Below are 7,292 nucleotides of genomic sequence, written 5' to 3' on the forward strand. Positions count from 1 at the left end.
CAAAAGGGAAAGTAAAAAAAAAGTTATCAAAAAAATTGAATTTGGAAAACCGGAATATATTGTATGAAAAAACAATTTGGTAAACAAAAACAATTAATAAAATTTTGTTGAGTGGAGCTACCTCCTTTTTGGTAAAGATACATCGATTATGCTTTATATATATCATTTCTCAATTATTGAATAATAAAACAAACTTTGTTTTAATCATTTATTTTTATTATTATTATTTTGATTGAAATACTGATTGCGAACAAATATGAGCCTATGAGTGCAAAAATGATTTGACTTACAACATTTTGTACACTAAAATTGGATTTCAAGTCGACTAAAACCAGCATTGTTTCAAAAATTACCACAAAAAAAAAATTCATACTCAAATAAATAGACCATATAAAATTGAAACAACATTATTTGGATCGGGAGAATAATTACATCTACCAGAATGTTTGAAATCTACATGAAACCTTATTTCAAACCCCATCAAATCACTAATTGAGTAATTATAGTGCACAGAATAAAAAACAAAAGGTCAGTTTTAAAGATTTTTCTGAGTTGAAACACTTTTGCTCATTGAAATGAGAACTTTAGTATTCATCAAATCTAAGACCGGAAACCGCTATCAATACTGTTTAATCACTAGAGCCCCGATCGTTTTGTGGCCCAGGGCCTTTGGATGTGTTCCAAAAACGGAGGCCTGACCTAGTATGAAGTGATAACGGTGTTTCAGTTGGGGACTGTCTCCTTTCTCTGAATATTTTCGAATATATCCTCTACGCAATAATATATAATGTAATCAATAACAATTCCGTAGTTAAAGTAAATCAAGGATACACATAAATATTTTAATGTCACAAATTATAAATAAAATAAAAATCGGCGCATTCCAGGATAAATATTTACGAAATAAAAAATGTCCAATATTGCAAGGAGAAATCGTTCTAATTTTTTTTCGGCGTATTGAATTAATTAATAAAATCTTCAACTTCCTTTTTTTTTTTTTCTTACTTTCTGGAACAAAGAAAAAGGCAGGCATGTACAAATATATATAAACCTATATACATATACCGGCCATTTCATTTTCTTGTTTTGCCGGGATGGCATTATAAGAATGGTTGCCGGATCCGCTGAAGTCCGCGGTGTCAACAATGATGGCATATGTTTGCCTGGATGCTCACTAGGAATAGAGAGGGGCTATTCCTGTTGGTTGTGTTGAAGTGATGACTTCAGGCTGCAGAGCCAGAAGTCCCTCCGCAAGGCGAGGACGTCGACCAAGGGGACAATGCTTTGCCACCTCCCTTGGTGGAGGAGCGATCTCACGGAATAGAGGGTTGGCACAGGCTTTCAGACCATCAAAGAATTTGATGTGCCTACGGCCTATGAATTCCGGCACTGACGGGAGTTGGAGCTCCTCACATATTACTCTGTTCCTGGCCCGCTGGAGTGAAGTTCCTCTGACTACTCACCTCAGGAGGGAGTTCTGGAAACTCTGCAGTTTGGAGAGCGTAGTCTTGTAGAGGTGTCCTTCATCTTCCTTACGATTTTTGTTTTATATGTGGAAACTCCTATTATATAAACTGTGGGAATGGAAAACATAAAATATAAAGTTAAAATTAAAAAAAAAAAAATAGAAGATAAAACCAATCTAATTCATTTGTAAAATTATAAATTATATACAATCGAACAAAATTAAATTATTAATTTAAAATAGCCATCTCTTGTTCTAATAAAACATATTAAACTATAACAAAAGCTGAATAAAAATGGACTAATGACCATAAATGGACTTCCTACAAGTTATCTTGCTATTCTAGACTGATTTTTAATTTTGAAAGTTATGTCTATGTTTCGCCACAAATAAGAACAAATCACAAAGCATGCATGACAACGCAAGTGGAATCACCGATTTTAATGAAACTTTTTTTGGTGATATTAGGTTAGAAAATATTAGACACATGTTCGAGGATTCCTGCTAATGCATTTTTCTTTTCTTTTATTTTATATAGTATAAGAATAAAATATTGCTTCTTGTATTAAATGAGTTTTTAAGTGTAAAAAATTATAATATAATAATAATTGTATATTATAATAATTGTATTTAAAAAATATAATTTAAAAAAATTATTAAATAACCTTAAGTCGCTACCAGTAAAGAAGAATAAAAAACTTTTCTTAGAAATAATAGAGCCGGATTCATATTTACCGATTCTTGGAACCCTTAAATAAGAATTTTCATTTAAATAAAAATTAGAAATTTTCAAGCGATGTAATTTCTGAAATAAATTTGCACAAATTGCAAACGCTTTTCTGGCGTCTCTATTCAATGTGAAATGACAAAGCAAACTGACCGATCAACTGTCAACTATTGACTTTCAATAGAAATGATATTAATAATTTCAAAACTTAATTTAAAAAAAAAAAAACTGTTTTTCTGGGCGATCAACTACTTAGTCATTACGTCTTTACTGTGTAATTTACTTTTATTTGAAGTTTTAATGTTGTTTTTTTTTGTGTTTTAATGCTTTTATAAGTGATATGAGTCGACATCAAAACACCAAATTAAAAGATTAAAATCACAAATAAAAGTAAATCTAAAAAATGCATAATGACCAAGTAGTTTATAGTTTATTTCGATGCTGATGGCAACGTTAAAGTCCAAAAGAGAAAAAAACAAGCCATGTAATTGAAAAATGGAGGAGTAGGGATCATGGTTTGAGGTTCTAGGTAGGCTTCAGCCGGAGTAGGCAACTTGAAAATCATCGAGGGAATGATGGATCAATATCTATACGCAGATGTCCTAAAACAAAATCTGTGATTCAGTGCTTCCAAGTTAGTTCTAAGATCAAATAGTATTTTTTAACAGCATAACGATCCTAAACATCATGCCAGAAGGGTCGAAAAATGGTTGCTGTACAATGCTCCAGGTCAGTTAAAAATACCACAACAATCGCCTGACCTTAACCCCATAGAGCACCTCTGGCAGGATCTTAAAATGAGGCTGAGGCATTACAAAATAAGAAATAAACGGCAACTATGAGAGGTTCTTAAGGAGCAGTGGTTGAAAACGGATTCTCGGTTTGAGAGAGGTAATAAAAAATGAAGGAGGTCCCAAAGACCATTAGGCAATTATTTGCATTGATAATTATTTTGTTATATAATGCATATATACCGCTTATGCAGACTTTTTTTGTGAAGACGTATTGTTACTTTTCCTCTATCATTTTCTGTTGTATTTGTATAATTTTTAAACAATTTTAAATGTACCAAATTAATCAAAAGGTCCTGTATTTAAAAGGAAAAAATAAATAAATTGTTTCATCTATTTTTCTCTTTTGCTTTTAACTCACTTTTTTGATTAATAATAAGTGTATGCAGACTTTTTTTTTACTAACTGTATATATTATTAATTATTATATTGATATTTTAAATTTATATTTTTACATAGGTTTTTATATTTACGTATTTATCTGTTTTTCCTTATCTTTTACAACATTTTTTTATATAAATATTTGATATTTATTCATCTATGTACATTTATTTATTTTCTATTTTATTCACATTTACATTATCGAGTTCATCGATTTTTTTATAAACTTTTTTATGAGTATTATATTTTTGATATATTATATTTTATTTTTTCAAATACGATGCGTTCATTAAAAATATAATGATTTAATTATTATTATATTTTTGTGTATAATTGGTTTTCTTTTATTACTTTACAACGTGGCATTACATCATCAACAAAAGCTTGTTGCAGTTGTACACTCCTCTATTACATGTCACTCCGTATATTATGAACAAATCCTCTATTGTAAAATTCAATATTGCAACTAGGACACAACACGTAACGAAATGCAAGTTACTAAATTGAAGTCGCCAGGTGTAGCTGGCATGTTTACTACGAACGGCACTGATCTTTGAAAAAGTAACAAGGTGGAGGCATCCTGCAAGAAAATTAAATCTGTAACGACTAGGGAAGAGTTTACAGGAGAGGGGGAGAGTAGAAGGAAAGTAATTCCAACCACCTGCTTACAATCTCCAAAAAGTACAAGAACTGGGGCAACAAAAGCTTGAAGCAGCCTTATGTAATCACTTAGCGAAGTTGAAATAAAATTATGTACAGCTGTATGACCCATTGCAATGGTATTAGTTAATAATATATACATATACATATAAACACACACACGTGCACGGATTAATGGGAAGTATTACGTGTATTAATGGGAAGTATTACGATCGTGAAAATGTTTCAAAATAGCTTTGAATGGTTTCGAATTCTGAGGATCATTGCGGACTAACCTGTGACTGTGATATCAAATCTAAAATAAATTTTGGTACAGTAGTATCAGAGAAAAGCCACTGACAGCAAATAGACATATTTTTATTTAAATATGTGAATTCTATGCAATTCGAAAGGTTTGATTAAAATAAAAAATAAATAAAGATACATTCATACGTCTACAACCCATGAAGGGTCAGGAGTACAGTATTTTTTAAGGGAGTACTGTTACTATACAAACGGTTGTACAAAGAGTTTATTTGCCCAGAATCACACTCGACCGTCAGAGTTTTCCCCTACTGAGGGTACCCTCTTTATAAAGTTTGGTGGACCCCGGAGGGCTGCTCGAACCCACAGGGTTGACTAACCGCTACATTAACAGAATAAATTATTATCTTTCACAGCCGGATTCGAATAGGGTTCCTTGAAGTTAGTAACACAGTACCTTAACACCACTTTTTTCAGTTTATGAAATAAAAGTAATAAGCCAAAATAAGAAAACATATCAGCGGGTGTCTTAAATAATGATTGTTGTCGAGCTATATAGCAATCAGCATTCAATTGAGAATGAGAATTCAATCGTCTACTCCCATCAAGATATGATCGGAAACAATCGTGACTGCAAGCAATCAGAGGCCATTCAGCTAACAAGCGATTCTATGTATACATTGGTAATGAAGTAATGTTTAGATGCAAAATAGCTGTCTGTGTGTATGGAATCATTCTGAATAACATTAATAGATGCTGAAAAAAAATTTTTTTTTGAGTCGATCATTTGACCAATTCAAGAAGATTTGATAGGTCTTTCATTGAAATAAATTATTTATTTATTCCTGGCTTGATTTATTTAATGACATACTAATAAGTTAAAAAAATAACTAACCTTCTTCCAGGTAGGTGAAGGTTCCCCCATTGTTCAATGCGAAATCTGCAACCATAAAAAAAAAAATGTAAAATGAAATTCAATAATATGAAAAAACATTAATTAGATTTTAATATTATTTATAATTACCTAACTATATCATTTTTTTTTGTAATTAATATTATATTTTTTTAAATTTTTATGTAAACATAAAGCAATAGGCATTCTTATTTAATATGCAAATTTAAATTTTTTTTAAATATTCTATATATTGATAAGAAACATATAATCGTTAGGAAGTACACTTTAAAACTCTATAATTCTGTGACTCCCTTTACTCTATAATTCTGAATCTGTTGTATTTCACAATCACTGATAATGCCTGGTTGGAATCCGTTGTGCCTGTAACATCAATTTAAAAAGCTAGATCATCCGGCTCTCTCAACAGTTTATTTCCTAGGATTATCCTAGAAGTATTATATTATTAAATATGCATATGTTGCAGGGAGATGATAAAAATGAAGATTTGATCAAATCTCTTAAGTATATGATGATATCAAAATAAGACTCTTTAGGGTGATATCGATAAAGAAAGTAAGTGATTTGATCAAATACTTTAATTGCATTATTATTATTTTAATATTATTTAACATGAATTATTTATTCGAAACTTAAATTAAATAAAAAAGGATATTTTTAGTGAAATTTAAAAAAAAATGTAGTACCACCATTTTTATCATTTTCATGCGACATTCAGATTAGATTATACTTTTCAACGAAATATTCATGTTATAAATGTTACAATCAATGTAGCAAGGTATTTGTATTTATACCTGAGAGTGTATAATTAAAAAATATTAAATATAAATATGTTACTGAAAAGTATTAACAAATTAGGTATAATTAATTTAGTTAATTTAAGTGTGGTACACGTACTCCATGGGGTGCAGAAAGCGTTTTATAGGGGAAGCGCTTCATTGGGATTTGACTGCAAATGAAAATAAAAATTATTTATTTGATGCAATGACAGTGTTTCGGTTTTATTAATTAAGAAATAATAACTTTAGTATATTGAACTTCAAGAAATATTTGAATGTTCGCACATATTTATTAATATTAAAACATTAAACAATTTAATATTGTTTCCTTCATTTTCAACATTTTTTGTAAGTGTCCGTTCAGAGGCCTAAATATATCTTTTGATAACGAAAATTTAGTATTCTGCAGGCGCTAGAGGAGTGTCATGCCAAAGAACCCAAATTTATATACCACCAAGCCGGGAAATTTAAAAAGATTTCTGTGTTTTATTATAATAATAAGTTACATCAATCCTTCTAAGCCTGTATTTGTAATATCTGAACATGTAGAAAAATAAACAAGGTGCCAAAAAAAAAAGGAATAAGATAATTAACCATTACAAATACATTTTCCATTGTCACCTTATTATCTTATATAAATAATTAAAAATTGTTACAATAATATAAGTAAACTAAAGTAAATAATACAAAAAATATATATATGAGACAATGAACAGTGAACACAATAAACGATTACATCCCTCAGATTTTTCGATGATCTCTCATAGAAAAAAAAATCACTTGAGACGAATACAAGGCACAAGTAGGTGTGAAATTCAGAATCCGAAGCAATCTCGTTCTCTTGGAATACGCCAACTGAAATATGCAGACGATAAGAAGGGGGACTATTATGAACTCTAGCATAAAATTCAATATGTGTAGATCTCTATAGCCTGGCTCAACTTGGAGTAAAACTATAACTGAGCTTTTGAACACAATTTTTTTTTATTGTTTCAAGCTTGAATACCAAATGATATAAAAATTACTTCCCCAATATCTAGAGGGTATAAGGAAAGAAAAGAACCTACTAAGTACATCTCCCCTTTATCCACTCATTTCTTTTCTTTTCTGATAATATATTTTTTCTTAGTACAATTATTTTTCTGTATATTTCTATATAATAAAATTTCAATGAATAATGTTATTATTACAAATAAAATGGATTGAGAAGTAAATTGTTTTTTAATTACACATGTTAGAGCAAATACGTACGAAAATATCTAAATAAACAGCGTTTAATATTTAATTTTAATAGGATGGATTAATGGGAAGTATTACGTGTATTAATGGGAAG

The 7,292-nt window shown here is 29.9% G+C and overlaps 1 protein-coding gene across 2 annotated transcripts in view; it reads right to left on the reverse strand.

Annotated features, from left to right (window-relative positions):
- The window catches only part of Meltrin (meltrin), a 239,695-nt gene that overhangs the window by 197,819 nt on the left and 34,584 nt on the right, over positions 1-7,292 (reverse strand). For both annotated transcript variants that reach the window (XM_067049802.1, XM_067049801.1), the window contains exon 2: positions 5,163-5,207. The gene's annotated coding sequence lies outside the window, so the exon portion shown is untranslated. The remainder of the gene's footprint in view (positions 1-5,162; positions 5,208-7,292) is intronic.

This window comes from Halyomorpha halys, unplaced genomic scaffold, assembly GCF_000696795.3.
Source record: "Halyomorpha halys isolate HHAL.00 unplaced genomic scaffold, Hhal_1.1 Scaffold547.1, whole genome shotgun sequence".
In the NCBI taxonomy this organism is placed as follows: domain Eukaryota; kingdom Metazoa; phylum Arthropoda; class Insecta; order Hemiptera; family Pentatomidae; genus Halyomorpha; species Halyomorpha halys.